This window comes from Trachypithecus francoisi, unplaced genomic scaffold, assembly GCF_009764315.1.
Source record: "Trachypithecus francoisi isolate TF-2019V2 unplaced genomic scaffold, Tfra_2.0 Lachesis_group4, whole genome shotgun sequence".
In the NCBI taxonomy this organism is placed as follows: domain Eukaryota; kingdom Metazoa; phylum Chordata; class Mammalia; order Primates; family Cercopithecidae; genus Trachypithecus; species Trachypithecus francoisi.
In genome coordinates this window covers 137,206,329-137,223,004 of record NW_022681469.1, presented here as the reverse complement: position 1 = coordinate 137,223,004, position 16,676 = coordinate 137,206,329, and the positions used below count along the sequence as shown (strand labels likewise).

General features: G+C 39.5%; 1 pseudogene across 1 annotated transcript in view; it reads right to left on the bottom strand.

The window, feature by feature from the left end:
- LOC117072232 overlaps positions 1 to 16,676 on the bottom strand; it is a 58,051-nt pseudogene that overhangs the window by 17,229 nt on the left and 24,146 nt on the right. The window contains exon 2 of the transcript XR_004432728.1: positions 14,056 to 14,095. The product of XR_004432728.1 is annotated as a T-complex protein 1 subunit alpha-like (transcript). The remainder of the gene's footprint in view (positions 1 to 14,055; positions 14,096 to 16,676) is intronic.

Here is a 16,676-nt window from a genome sequence, read left to right as displayed (position 1 = left end):
TGACTAAGTGATGAGAGCTGCTTTATTCTCTTTTTTAAAATGTCAAGTGCCTAGGGTGGTGGATGTTACATAAAAGTTTGAAGATACATCTTTAATGGTGGATCACTGAAGTCTGTTAAGATCATTCAAAAATATTTTTTTCATTATAAGTAACATTCAAATTGTACAAAATTTAGAAAATGGTGTCAAAAAAGATGAATGATAATCTCATAATCTATACAATTCCTCTGAATGTTTTGCTTTTTTTAAAATATATAATGAAATTTTAAATGCATAGTTTACACACTTTCTGTATTGTATTTTTTAACTAACATGATGTCATAAGCATTTCTTATGTCATTACATAGCTATTATAATCATATCTGAATAATTGCACTATCTTGGACTTTAGATTGTTTTCCATTTTTCTCATGTAATTAATAGCACTGTAATAATATGTTAGTGGGTATAATTTTTAATCAGTTTTGAATATTTCTCTATGAAAGAGTTATATGGGATTGCTATATAAGAGGATATGCATAATCTTTCAGATTTTTATGAATATTATCTAACTACTCAAAAATTTTATGTCATTTTATAAACCATCACACATATATTTGAATGTGTTACATCATACCCCGATGAACTGTAGGTGTTTTTTGATGCTTTTCATAATAACAATTAAAAAATGGAATTGTGTTTGATTATTGTTAAGGGTAAGCATTTTTTCATATTTTCGTTACAGTTGTGTTTCTTCTGGTTAAAGAATAATGGATCTTGACTAAATCTTAGCAATCATCTGCTCCAGTGTCCTTCAGATGTTTCTTATAAACAGTCTGCATTTTTCAAATGCAATTTCATACACCCCAATCTCTAAAACAGATACAAATACAAGTGCTCTTGATGGAGTGGGAGTGGAAGGTCCCATAAATCCCACTACTCAACTTTCCCTCAACCCCTGAGACTGCCCTAAGGAATACTAGGGCTCCAGGAAACAGAGTTTGAAAACCACCCATTTGCCTCTGCCATGGTCTTACTCTTGGCAGATGTTCCTGCAGAATCCCTGCAGAGGTAATTTAGTGATGTGTGGAACCACAGTCGATGTGTGATCTCTGGAGGAGCAAAGTGAGGGCTGCCAAGAAGTACTGACTACAAAATCTCTTTGGGGTATAGACGAGGAGTGGTGTTTATATGTGTGTGGGTGGCAGTGCTGGGAATATTTCTGTTGGGGAGATATAATCTCTGTCTAATAAATAGCCTTTCACATTTTAAAATAGTACACCCAATGCTCCGGACTAAACATCTTTCTTACAAAGAGGAACAATAAGGGGCGAAATGAGTCATATTACAAAAGGACTATAGGGTCTCTTTAAGTGGTATCTTTTCAGGAGCTTGTTTGCAGATCATTGAATACTTAATAGAGGGAGAAAGAAATAATCGATGTGTTCCAGGACACTGGTGATTAAGTAGCAATCAGATATAAAACAAAGCAGATCCGAAGTTACTCTGATTTGTGTCTCATGTTGAAATTCTGCATTTTACCAGCCAGGGAGCAAAAGTATGATACCATGCAATTCGCTATCCAAGTTCTTGTCAATTAAAAGTTGTCTCTCACTGCTGGTGTTGCCTATGCAGTACATTTTCAATGTGCATATTGGTATAGTGGAGGTCTTGTTAAAAATGTTGATTCTCATTAAAAATCTCAGAGGTAGGACTCTGGTGTCTTCATTTCTTTTTTTTTTTTAATTTTACTTTAAGTTCTAGGGTACATGTGTACAATGTGTAGGTTTGTTACATATGTATACATGTGCCATGTTGGTGTGCTGCACCTATTAACTTGTCATTTACATTAGGTATATCTCCTAATGCTATCCCTCTCCACTCCACCCACCCCACGACAGGCCCTGGTGTGTGATGTTCCCCTTCCTGTGTGCAAGTGTTCTCATTGTTCAATTCCCACCTATGAGTGAGAACATGTGGTGTTTGGTTTTCTGTTCTTGTGATAGTTTGCTGAGAATGATGGTTCCCAGCTTCATCCATGACCCTTCAAAGGACATGAACTCATCCTTTTTTATGACTGCATAGTATTCCATGGTGTATATGTGCCATAGTTTCTTAATCCAGTCTATCATTGATGGACACTTGGGTTGGTTCCAAGTCTTTGCTATTGTGAATAGTGCCACAATAAACATACATGTGCATGTGTCTTTATAGCAGCATGATTTGTAATCTTTTGGGTATATCCCCAGTAGTGGGATGGCTGGGTCAAATGGTATTTCTAGTTCTAGATCCTTGAGGAATCACCACACTGTCTTCCACAATGGTTGAACTAGTTTACAGTCCCACAAACAGTGTAAAAGTGTTCCTATTTCTCCATGTCCTCTCTAGCACCTGTTTTTTCCTGACTTTTTAATGATCGCCATTCTAACTGGTGTAAGATGGTATCTCATTGTGGTTTCGATTTGCATTTCTCTGATGGCCAGTGATGATGAGCATTTTTTCATGTGTCTGTTGGCTGCATAAATGTCTTCTTTTGAGAAGTGTCTGTTCATATCCTTTGCAAACTTTTTGATGGGATTGTTTGTTTTTTTCTTGTAAATTTGTATAAGTTCTTTGTAGATTCTGGATATTAGCCCCTTGTCAGATGAATAGATTGTAAAAGTTTTCTCCCATTCTGTAGGTTGCCTGTTCACTCTGATGGTAGTTTGTTTTGCTGTACAGAAGCTCTTTAGTTTAATTAGATCCCATTTGTCTATTTTGGCTTTGCTGCCATTACTTTTGGTGTTTTAGTCATGAAGTCCTTGCCCATGTCTATGTCCTGAATGGTATTGCCTAGGTTTTCTTCTGGGGTTTTTATGGTTTCAGGTCTAACATTTAAGTCTTAAATCTATCTTGAATTAATTCTTGCATAAAGTGTAAGGAAGGGATCTAGGTTCAGCTTTCTACATATGGCTAGCCACTTTTCCCAGCACCATTTATTAAATAGGGAATCCTTTCCCCATTCCTTGTTTTTGTCAGGTTTGTCAAAGATCAGATGGTTGTAGATGTGTAATGTTATTTCTGAGGGCTCTGTTCTGTTCCATTGGTCTATATCTCTGTTTTGGTACCAGTACCATGCTGTTTTGGTTACTGTAGCCTTGTGGTATAATTTGAAGTCGGGTAGCTTTGTTTTTTTGGCTTAGGATTGTCTTGGCAATGCAGGCTCTTTTTTGGTTTCATATGAGCTTTAAAGAAGTTTTCTCCAATTCTGTGAAGAAAGTCATTGGTAGCTTGATGGGGATGTCATTGAATCTATAAATTACCTTGAGCAGTATGGCCATTTTCACGATACTGATTCTTCCTATCCATGAGCATGGAATGTTCTTCTATTTGTTTGTGTCCTCTTTTATTTCATTGAGCAGTGGTTTGTAGTTCTCCTTGAAGAGGTGGGTTCCTAGGTATTTTATTCTCTTTGAAGCAATTGTGAATGGGAGTTGACTCATGATTTGGCTCTCTGTTTGTCTGTTATTGGTGTATAAGAATGCTTCTGATTTTTGCTCATTGATTTTGTATCCTGAGACTTTGCTGAAGTTGCTTATCAGCCTAAGGAGACTTTGGGCTGAGATGATGGGGTTTTCTGAATATACAATCATGTCACTTGCAAACAGGGACAATTTGACTTCCTCTTTTCCTAATTGAATACTATTTATTTCTTTCTCCTGCCTGATTGCCCTGGCCAGAACTTCCAACACTATGTTGAATAGGAGTGTTGAGAGAGGGCATCCCTGTCTTGTGCCAGTTTTCAAAGGGAATGCTTCCAGTTTTTGCCCATTCCGTATGATATTGGCTGTGGGTTTGTCATAAATAGTTCTTATTATTTTGAGATACATCCCATCAATACCTAATTTATTGACAGTTTTTAATACCCCACTGTCAACATTAGACATATCAATGAGACAGAAAGTTAAAAAGGATATCCAGGAATTGAACTCAGCTCTGCACTGAGTGGACCTAATAGACATCTACAGAACTCTCCCCGCCAAATCAACAGAATATACATTCTTATCAGCACCACATTGCACTTATTCCAAAATTGACCACATAGTTGGAAGTAAAGCACTCCTCAGCAAATGTAAAAGAACAGAAATTATAACAAACTGTCTCTCAGACAACATTGCAATCAAACTAGAACTCAGGATTAAGAAACTCACTCAAAACCACTCAACTACATGGAAACTACAAAGAACAACCTGCTCCTAAATGACTACTGGGTAAGTAATGAAATGAAGGCAGAAATAAAGATGTTCTTTGAAACCAATGAGAACAAAGATGCAACATACCAGAATCTCTGGGACACATTTAAAGCAATGTGTAGAGGGAAATTTATAAATGCCCACAACAGAAAACAGGAAAGATCTAAAATCGACACCCTAACATCACAATTAAAAGAACTAGAGAAGCAAGAGCAAACACATTCAAAGGCTAGCAGAAGGCAAGAAATAATAAGATCAGAGCAGAACTGACGGAGCTAGAGACACAAAAAAACCTTCAAAAAATCAATGAATCGAGGAGCTGGTTTTCTGAAAAGGTCAACAAAATTGATTGACCGCTAGCAAGGCTAATAAAGAATAAAAGGGAGAAATCAAATAGATGCAATAAATTGATAAAGGGGATATCACCACTGATCCCACGGAAATACAAACTACCATCAGAGAATACTATAAACACCTATACTCAAATAAACTAGAAAATCTAGAAGAAATGGATAATTTCCTGGACACTTACACCCTCCCAAGACTAAACCAGGAAGAGGTTGAATCCCTGAATAGACCAATAGCAGGCTCTGAAATTGAGGCAATAATTAATAGCCTACCAACCAAAAAAAGTCCAGGACCAGATGGATTCACAGCTGAATTCTACCAGAGGTACAAGGAGGAGCTGGTACCATTCCTTCTGAAACTGTTCCAATCAACAGAAAAAGAGGGAATCCTCCCTAACTCATTTTATGAGGTCAGCATCATCCTGATACCAAAGCCTGGCAGAGACACAAGAAAAAAAGAGAATTTTAGACCAATATCCCTGATGAACATCGATGCAAAAATCCTCAATAAAATACTGGCAAACCGAATCCAGCAGCACATCAAAAAGCTTATCCAGCATGATCAAGTGGGCTTCATCCCTGGGATGCAAGGCTGGTTCAACATACTCAAATCAATAAACATAATCCAGCATATAAACAGAACCAAAGACAAAAACCACATGATTATCTCAGTAGATGCAGAAAAGGTCTTTGACAAAATTCAACAGCCCTTCATGGGTGTCTTCATTTCTAACAAACTCTCAGGTGGTGCCAGTGGGGTTGGTTTCTGGACCACATTTTGGGTGGTAAGGGTCTGGGGATGATTTCAATAGCTTTGTAACATATTCAAAATTCCCTCCATCTTTTTACTCTTAGAACACTTGCTCACTTGAATTCACTCACTTGAATTAAATGCATACTAACTCATCAATAAACCAACAAAATACACACAATCCCAGGAAGTTTTTCTGCTCCTTACAGTCATCTCATGCTCTCCTCCAATTTCACTTTTTACTTGTTATCGCTTCATCTTGTGGGGTTCAATACAAGCACACTCATGGAGCTAAAGAGCCACGTAGTTAGCAGATACAGAACACAGGGTAAGGTGCTAGCATTTCCTAGCTTCTGCACTATTAACATTTTGGACTGGATAATTTTTTGTTGTGAAGACTGGCCTGTCCATTGTAGGATGTTTAGCAGCATCCCTGACCTCTACCCAGTAAATACCAATCCCAACCCCACCTGATACCTGCTCACAACAATCAAAAATGTCTCCAGATATTGCCAGATGTCCCTTGGAGGATGAGACATTTTTCCTGGTTGAGAACCACTGCTCTAGACTGTGCATGGCCTGGGGACCAAACACGAAATTTTCGAGTGAAGAAAGGAAGAAAGCAACATTTTTGTGTGTGTGTGTTTTTCTTTTCTTTTCTTTTTTTTTTTCTTGCTAGTTCTCAACACTAACAAAATCAGGGACTAGGGACTGGAATCTCTGCTTCAGCCCAACATTTCTACTTCTGTGATTGTAGAAGAAAGAGGAGAAGCAGCATAAGGACCACGGATCTCCTCCATCTTTGCTGCCACCTTCCCACACATGTATAGGTGCACCTCATTTGTGGAGCCCACATCACTGGGCAGACCCTAGTTTCAAGGGAGTTTAAGAATGTGATGGTGGCCGGGCGCGGTGGCTCAAGCCTGTAATCCCAGCACTTTGGGAGGCCGAGACGGGCAGATCACGAGGTCAGGAGATCGAGACCATCCTGGCTAACACGGTGAAACCCCGTCTCTACTAAAAAAATACAAAAAATTAGCCGGGCGAGATGGCGGGCGCCTGTAGTCCCAGCTACTCGGGAGGCTGAGGCGAGAGAATGGCGTAAACCCGGGAGGCGGAGCTTGCAGTGAGCTGAGATCCGGCCACTGCACTCCAGCCTGGGCGACAGAGCGAGACTCCGTCTCAAAAAAAAAAAAAAAAAAAAAGAATGTGATGGTATCTTAGTCTGTTTTGTGTTGCTATAAAAGAATAACTGAGGTTGGTTAATTTATAAAGAAAAGAGGTTTGTTTAGCTCATGGTTCTGTAGGCTGTACAGGAAGCATGGCACTGGCATCTGCTCAACTTTTGGTGAGGGCTTTTGTGCTGTGTCAAAACATGGTGGAGAAGGTCAAAGGGGAAGCAGACACGTGAGAAGAGAGACCATACCGGAGGGGGCATCCTGGCTTGATAACAACCCACTTTTGTGGGAACTAATTTTTCCTTCAAGAAACAATCCAGTCTTGTGAAAGAAATAACTCCCTACCATGAGAATGGCACCAAGTCATTCATGAGGGATCTGCCCCATGACCCAATCACCTCCCACTAGGCCCCACCCCACAACACAGCCACATTGAGAATCAAGTTTCAGCATGATTTTGTGGGGACAAAGAAACCATATCCAAACCATAGCAGGTGGTCAGCTTTTCACCTCTGTGTGAGGGGAGACCTATGAGAAGAGTCTGGGATGGATGTTGAGTGAGCCAGTCCATGGGTCCACCCTCTCCCATGCTTCAGACTTCCCAGACTTCCCAGGCTAAGCCTGGAGAAGTTGCCTTTGGCTAAGCAAAAAGGCCGAGTGCTCCAACAAAACTTTAGAATGATCATTTTCCTCTTTTATAAAAAATAATTACACTTCAGTAAGATTTGAATTAATAGAGAAATACACAAGGCCTAAGCTAGAAACTTTTACCAGGCACATCTTATGGACAATTATTGAATATTACAAAATGGGCAGACAGTCTATCAAGAGAATGTTCTATCTTATGAAAGAGCAACAATATATGGTTGCTAATGCTTATATAATGTATGTGCCCGGGACTGTCTTAATGTCTTTTTCTATATTAACTTATTTAAATCTCACAACAAATATCAAAATAATACTTTTCACAGATGAGAAAACTGAGACCCAGAGACTTTAAGTATCTTGCCCAAGGTCGCCTAATTAGAAAACGGCAGGGCTGGGATTTCAGTCCATGCAAATTTGATTGCAAAATCTGTTTTTCATAACTATGCTATAACTAACTATAAATAAATAAATACTCGATTAGATGCCATCTTATAATCTATAAAGGTTCTGTGGCCCTAAGAGACAGGGTTAATATGAAAAAAAGTGCAAGAGTCTGTCAAGCTCAAGGTCTTTGCAGCTTTTGGAAAGACATTTAAATATTGTGTAAAGGAAAGGAATGAAAAAGCTCGGTTAAGTGATGTAACAGCATAAGTGAGGGTAGTAGCAGTTTTTCATTGAGATTTTCATTCATTTTGGGGAAACTGTATTTTACAGGACATAGGTTCTCTGTGATATCAGCCCCTTCATTATGCTATGAAGTCCCTGTTATAGTCTGTCCATTCGGTTTGAAGTGGCCCATTTGTATCACTGACAAGAATTCAGTTTGTATCAGACTTGATATTTTCAGCTGTTAAGAACTTCTAGCTGTGAAGAAGGTATCCCTTACATTTCGGAGAGTGACATATTGTATTTTAGTTGGTTAGCATCTTTTACCCAGAAAAAGATTTAGATTAACATCAAAATCTGTAAGAGAATCAAAACATAATGTTAATATTTTTGTAATAAGGCATCTGAATATGTTTATAAGATTTTGTCTATTAGAATGCTAGTCAAACTTATCAATAAATTAAAAATGTGTAATTGAGTAATTGATTGAAACTTGTCATTTCTAAGTTGAAATAGCTTTGTTTGTAAATATTAGATCATTTTAGAAAACCTGAAGTTCTTATTTATAAGTTTAATTTATTAAATGTACAGTGTAATTTTTACATGTTTATGAAAAGTTTGTTCAATTAGACAATTGTAGTATTTAGAAGGAAATAAATTACTTGAAATTTATAGATGTTGTTTTATATATTTGAAGTTTTAAAATTAATTTTGTAAGTAGGATCAACTATGAATCAGTCTCCTTAAAAGTGATTGTTAAAACTTTTTAAACTGACACGTATAGTTATATATATAGATTGAATTTAAAAGCTTACAGAAGAAATAAATGTTTTGAGTTTTTAACTTTCAAAAGGCTGAGATGAGATGAATTTGTAATTTTAATAAGTTGAAAATCATTTTTTAAATACCAAAGTAAACCCTTGAATAATTCTTTCTCTGCCCAGGCATTCTCCTTGAAGACATAAACAAAAACACCTCCCCAGCCCACCTATACCTGCAAAGCCTCAAATGCAAAGCCATCGAAGAAATAGCAAAAAGCTTCTCAGGGCCACCAATAGGAAGGCAGATGAATTTAGGAAAAAACAGAGACAACCTATGTCCATTCTCTAAATGAGGACTCTAAGCTTTACAGTGTTGAGAGAAAAAAGATCAAATGGAATATTTTGATCAGTAATAGATTTCAACACTTTTGTACTTCATACACTGCTCTCTTTCTTTAGAAACATTTGGAAGAGTTTTACCATGCAAAGATCAAAACAGCAAAGCAACTCTTCATAGCAATTACCAAGTCAATGTATTTCACAATAGTCCCTTTCGTGTGGGTTGTAAATGCTTCTCAGCATATTTCCTGATTTACTTACACAAAGGAGGGCCCTCAACTTTGAAAACTTCAGTCTTGAGGGCTAAATCGAGGTAGTGCTCATGAAAAATTAGAACAAAACTTTTTCATTCACATTAGAATGTAATTGCTGTTTTACTAGAATTGATTCATATCTGTTTTGTAGATTCTGGAAACTTCTAACTGCACAACATTTTTTTTTAAATTAGCAAAATAAACAAATGCATTCAATGGAAAAACTATACAATACAATGAAAATGCTGATATATGAGTGTTTCTTCAGTTATAAACATTAATGTAGTTGTGGAATTATATATACCATCCTATGCCAATTTTGTTCTTGAAATTGTGAAAAATCATACTTTATTTACTGTGCATTTTGGTTTCTTTTTTCTTTTTTTTAATTGAGACGGAGTTTCTTTCTATTGCCCAGGCTGGAGTGTAGTGGCACAATCTTGGCTCACTGCAAACTCCGCCTCCCAGGTTCAAGCGATTCTCCAGCTTCAGCCTCCCAAGTAGCTGAGACTACAGGCACGGTGGCGCCCAGCTAATTTTTGTATTTTTAGTAGAGACAGGGTTTCACCATGTTGGCCTGGCTAGTCTCGAAACCCGGACCTCAAGTGATCCTCCCACCTCAGTCTCCTAAAGTGCTGGGATTATAGGAGTGAGCCGCTGTGCCCCACCTGGTTTCTTTTCTAGAATCGTGGCTGGCTCTTCGTCCTGCCCTAATGAGGGGTGGGGGCAGCTTGTGCATCTCGTGAGCAATGCTGCTTTGCTACTGGCCCCCTCTGGCCTTCAAAATCTTCATCACTAAAGGGAGGGTTGAAGGATTACCTTGGAAGAATGTGTTGGTACTCACAGGATACTGTTCTGGAGTTTATTATTCAGAATTCGTCTTGTTTGTGGTGAAAACAGTAGAAAAATAATAATGACTCCATTCATGGCTATTTTAGCAGTCCCTATTAGGGCACTTAGGTGATTCTACTTCCTAGAGCAAAGGTCCGTAACCCTGGATAAGGTACCAAACCTTAGTTTTCTATCTGTAAGTTGAGAGATTCGTCTCTTCCTCACAGGATTGTGAGAGGATTCTGTGATAGGGAAATGGGCCCAGTATCTGACCCATGGCACAGCACTCAGTATGTGGCAATGAAGAGCCATCGGTGCTCGTTAATAACCCCAAACCACATCCTGGCTTAGCAACACCGTGAGCTGATCCAAGCCTCCTGTTAGCAGTTTCAAGGCTCTTCATTCTAGAAGTCATCTCCCAGTTGGTACTGTCATACCTCCCCCAACTTCTCTTTAGATGTGGTGTCCAATGTCTTAGGGTTCCTTCCTTCCCTTGCTCCTCCTGCCTCCAACAAAATCTGTTTTTGAGAGAGTATCTAATAACCTCTTGGTCTAAGACATTATTTCTTTTTATCTCATTTTTCCAGGTTTGTTGAGGTATAATTGACAAATAAAAGTTGTATATATTTAAGGTACACAGCCTGATGCTTTGATATACTTATGCATTGTGGAATGATCACTTTAATCAAGTTAATTAACATATCTGTTGCCTCATGTAGTTGCGTGTGTGTGTGTGTGTGTGAACACCAAAGACCAACTTCTTAGCAAATTTCAAGGATTCATACAGATTTGGAAACTCCAGTCACCATGTTATAAGTAAGATCTTAGAATTTATTCATCTTACAAAACTGAAACCTTGTACTCCTTGACTAACATGTCCCTTTAAAATGGTCACATGGCTTTAGACCAAAAAAAGTAGAGCTTAAATTCTATATTTTAGGCTATAGGAAGAGGGTAGCAGAGGCTTCTGAGGGTTGAAACACTTGTTTGAACTCTGGTAATTATACCTTTCAATATTCACCTTCTCCACCTACTTGTAAAACTGGCCTCACTAGGCTGAGTGATTTCTGGCACGGTCTTTCCCCCAAAATCAGTTTCAGAGGTTAGAGTGACCTCTTAAGGAATGAGTTATTCAGGAATTTCAAATCTGTCAGAAGGCATAATTCAAAAATCTTTGGGCATGAGTGGGGTGTGGAGTACTTACCAAATAAAATCCTAGTTTTAACTTTGAGCATACAAACTTTAAAACGTTGGAAAGTAAAATGTGCTTGACTTTGTGGGTGTGTGGTGTGAACACGTGTGGATAAGCATGTGTGACTGTGTGCGTGTGAGTGGTAAGAATCAGTGTATGGGGTCTGTGGTTGCATGTGCATGTGTGTACAAACACGTATGGGTGGTGAGTATGAGTGTGTGTGATGTGTGGTGTGTGTGGTATATATATATGTGTGTGTGTGTGTATTGTGTGTATGTAGTATGTATGATTGCATGTATGGTGTGTGTATGTGGTGTGTGTGACTGCATGTGTGTGTGGGGCACATTGTGACCTCTGCTGAAACAGCAGTTCAGGTGATAGAAGCCTCCTGTTCAGCCACAAAACAGATTGTTTTCCTCCAAATTCCCTGGACAGTGTGGAGCCCTGAGCTAGGATTACTATCTCTACCGTGGAGAGGGAGTTTATTCCAAATAAACATTGTCTGTAAAGTTGACAGATTCCTGAGATGAACTTTAGCTTGAGTTTCTATTTACTATAAGTTCCTAAGAAAACTTGGAGAGTATAATTTGTGCTCAAATGCTTCAGTCAGAGTGAATTGTAGGATGGAGGGGATAACTTGAGTGTTTAATCTGTGCGGATGCTGTTTCTTTTTTTTTGTTTGTTTTGTTTTGTTTTTTGAGACGGAATCTCGCTCTGTCACCCAAGCTGGAGAGCAAGACTATTTTTTGAGAAGTGGCTCTGGCTGTGTCAGTAGCATTTCCTTCCCTGGCCAGAGGCCACTTGCTCCTTTTTCCTTTGGTGTCCTTTCTGAGCCATGGCCTGTCATTCCAGGTATTGCTAATTCAGCACATACATGCCATGATCCCATGTCCTTCGGCTGCACCCTGCCAGGTGGACTATGTTGCACCAACGGTAAGAAAAAGGGGAGCTCTGGAGCCAGCAGAGGGAGCTTTCTGTCCGAATTGGAACTGCCTTCAAATTTGCAGCACAGATTCACACTCTTTTTAAAACTTTCGAAGGAACTTTCAGGCAGCCTGGCTTTGTGCATAAAGTAGCATGTATAATTCCACATCGGAGGCATCTATTCAATGCTTCTTGTGAGTGCCTTCCATGTGTTAGTTTGCCACTGAGGGAGATGACTTGCAACTCTCCTGAACGTTGATTTCAGGTTAACCTTTTCCCTCTCCATGGTGGAGATAGTCATCCCGGCTCAGGGCTCCACAATGTCAGAGGAATTTGGAGGAAAACAATCTCTTTTGTGGTTGAACAGGAGGCTTCTATCACCTGAACTGCTGTTTCAGCAGAGGTTGAAACGTACCCCCCAATCCCCCCGACACATGCAGTCACACATACCACATACACACACCATACATGCAGTCATACATACTACATACACACAATACACACACACACACACACACACACCACACGCCCCACACATCACACACACTCACCACCCACACTGAATCTTGTGTCATTGCCCTGGCCTCAGCATAAAACCATAGTGTGAGTCTGGACTCTACATGAACTTTCTTGTTCTTTGTTCCTTCATTTATAAAATGAGGCCACTACAACCATGTGGTAGAATAAACAATGACCTCAGCAATATATTATAACTTAGTGCTAAAGCCAAAACCAGGATCAGAGAATAACAGCATTTCAAAGCTGGAGAGACCGGGGTAGCAGAGCACTTGATCCAAGCCCCCATCTGAGGAGGCAGAAAGCTTCCAGGACGGGAGGGTGTTTTCATATGGCGAGAGTCCCAGGACTTACGACTATAGCCTCTTGTCCAATGTATTGGGTTTCTGCAGCCTTGTGTGTGTGACTTTGAAGAGCCACATGTTTTAACTCCAGGGAAATGAAAAGTGAGCTATCTGATGTGGCTTATGCATGAACCCACATCCTTCCATGAAACAATACCATTCCAAATAGAAGCAGCAATGGTCAGCCTCATTCTGTTTCTATTTCGTCTATAGAATTCGTGTTTTGTGTGATCATTCATTCAGCAAATCTTTTTTGAGCTCTTCTTGTGTGTTAATTACTGTGTTGCCTAGTGCGGCTGTAGCCACACTGCAAGCACTGCCTCTGACAGTTTATGAAGATTGCTATGCCGAATGCGGCTAGTTTGGCCATCTTCTATGTTCACCTCCTTCCATTTCCTGGCTCTAGTGTTTTGAATCTCCACACTGCACTTTGATGCCTACAGAGTCACTGTTTCATTTGTTTTCGGTGGTACCAGACATGCAATTTACCAAATATTCCCAGCTTCCTGCCTTGCAGGCCCGTGGGAAGTTTGCATTTCCTGGCCCACTGGGGTGGAGTAGAAACACGTGACTAGTTCTGGCCAGGACCTGTCAGTGTGATGTGTTTCACTTCTAGGTCGGAGCATCTCTACCTGGTTCCATATCCCTCAGACAAGGAGCTCCAGAGAAGGGCTGGTGCTGCTCCCCAGTCTGGCTCCCTAAGGAACTGTAGAAACAGAGCCTTTTGCTGACTCCCAAAAGCCATGTGCCAGGTATGAGAAATCAACCACTGGGCTGTTTTTTTGTTTGTTTGTTTTACAAGGAGTCTATCCCAACTCATTACCTTCATATAGAACATAGTAATCTGGTTCCTGCTTTATTTGGGCTAATCGCTAGCATATGTTCATTTACTGATTGATTAATTCATTTAACAAATAGGCCTCCAGTTCCTCCTGTGTGTCAGGAACAGTTCTGGGGATTCACCTGTGAACACAGAGTGAACCATCTTCCCCAAGTCGAGCTGATCTTCCAATGGAGAAGAAAGGGAGTGATCACGCTTAATAGGAAAAACAAGCTGGAAATAAAAGCAAAAAACACAAATCCAGGTGGGCTTTGTCATTGCTGAGACTACTGATAAATCCCGACATTTCAGGGTACTGTGCAGGAGACTTACAGACACCAGAAACCCAAAGGCGGCATCCACCTGGATAATCCTGGAAGGAAACATAAAAGGCTAGAGAAGGCCCAGACCATATGAACTTGTTACGGACCACTGATGATGCTTCAAGATTGCTGTTCAGGTGAAGGAAACGCCATGACCACCCCAAATCAATCACAGGGAATTCCGTGACTGAGGAAATGCTCTCCGTTCTTTGCCTCCTCCAACACCTGCTCTCACTCAGCTCAATCTAGCCTCTTCTTTGGCCACATGAGTGGGGTCAGGAATTAGCTGGAAATAGAAAGATGGGAGTAGGAGAGAATGTCTGTGAGAAAGGTAGAATGGTCCCCTTCCCCTTATCCCTCCAGGCACAAAGGGGAGACTTAAGCTCATGGATAGTGAGAATAATTTAGCAGCATCTTCAAGCTAAATCCCAGTACTCTGCTTTCTAGTTTATGTGTCTTGGGGAAGCCACTTGCCCTCTAGGTAACTCGATTTATTCCTCCAAAATGGGAATGATACCTGTCTTACAGCATTGCTGTGAAGGGGAAGGCAAGCTGAAGAGTACCACATAAGAAGGACTCACTGGCAGCCATTATTTTATGAAGGTAGAATGTTTTTCTCCAAGTGCGTTAGCATCTGTTGTCCCCTTGCTTTTTTAAAAACTATTGTAGAGATGGGGTCTCACTATGTTGCCCAGGCTTGTCTCAAACTCTTGGGCTCAAGCTATTCTCCAGCCTTGGCCTCCTAAAGTGTTGAGATTACAGGCATGAGCCACCATGCCTGGGAATTGTCTACCTTCCTACAACACTCCTGAAGAGGATGGCTGGAGAGGAATTCATGTTGTTGTAATCCCCCCAATGAGAAAGATGCACACTGGTCTACAAAATATTACCTCTTTGTTGTTGGGCCACTATGGTTACTTCTTGAGAAATCTGCTTTCTACTGAACATCAATTTATATTTCAAATAAATGAACATCTATAAGAATAGATGTCTGATTGAATATGAACAGGTGAGTTTTTAAGTACCTGGATCACGGGGATTCTAAATGCCAAATTCTGGGTATATTTGGAACTCATGAATTAAGAAATCCTTCCAGTGGTGCTTATTAGTTGATATTTTAGGACGCTAAATATTGAGTAGAAGTATTTAGAAACATTCCATCTGTGCTTGTGAAATCCTAAGGACTGACCTAAGCCTGGAAATTGTGAACTTTTGAATGTTCATCTGTGCTGACTTCTGCTAGGTCTGTGAGCTTCCCTTACTCAATAACCCAGACTAGCTCTTAACTTATTCTGCATGAGAGATACTCTGGAATTCAAATCCTTAAGCAAGCATCCATTTGATTAGAGTTTATGGTAGTTTTATGCATGAAAAAAATCCCTGACCATTTACTATTTCTTTTAGGGGGTTGGTTAAAGAATGATGGCAACCTTGGAATATTATGTTATAGAAGAACTACTGCTTTCTAGAAAATGCTTTCCTATTTTACATATGCCATAACCCCATATGTGGGTGTTGGCATTTGGTGTTTTAGATGATGAATAATAAAACATACTAAATCAAGTCAGTGCTCATTTCCATCACTCTAATGGAGTGTTGGGCATTATTGTGATAATATCCTTAAAATAACTGAGTAAAAAACAAAAAAGTCTTCCAACCACAGCCAGTTAACTTCCCTATATAAAAAATGTAGGTTCTTTTTTTATTAGGCTACAAAACTATTTCAAGCAAATGGAAACCAAATGTGCACCAAAAAAGAGCCCATGTGTATTTTCAAACTGTTGTACCTCAATGGTTCATGCCTTTGGGCTCTACAGCAAAGAGCAGCCAAGTCTCCCTCCTCCCTTTGTGCCTTTAGGAGGGAATAAAATACATACCTATTGAGAACATGTTTGTGTGATTGTATTAAGCAAATGGTATATTAAAATAGTCCCAAATGTTTTGAACAGAACCATTTTAATATTAGATTAAAAGCTACCAAAATAGTAAATACATGATTGTTAAGCTCCAAATACTCTACTTATTGGAAGAGAGCATTTAAAAAAAATAGAGAGGTTAATCTTATTTTTAAGAGTCCTGAGACATGGACTTCTCTGATTTCTTGATGTCTGATGAGCAAGGACCTGTGAGTCTCTTAATCACTAATGCCAATGGAATTTAATGTTCTAAAATTAAATTTTTTCTTTTAAGTCAATAGGTACTCCTTTTATACCAAGAGGGTCTGAGGGGTAAGAAATGTATGAGAATATGACCAGGACAGACAATAATCAGGGAAAAGGAGTAGATCTCACATAGGCACACACCCATCAAAGTCCACACTCACATATACATATCCACATGCACAGATACTCAACTTGTAAGGCTTAAGTTCATATCATGTCCAACATCAGAGAGGTTTAAATTTTTATTTTCAAGCCAGTGCCCAGGGATGGGCATCTCCAGGGAGCTGAGGATTAGCACCAGGCAGCCCTCCTAGCCATGTCTACATCCCTACAGGCACAGAACAAGCCAAAGCCTTTGTTGTATGTTGGCAATGCACTTTTATGAATGTAATTTCTATTGCTCTTTTTAGCCTTTTCACATCACGTAATGTGAGGCCTTATACTTGTTAAAAAATTTACTTTCAAAATT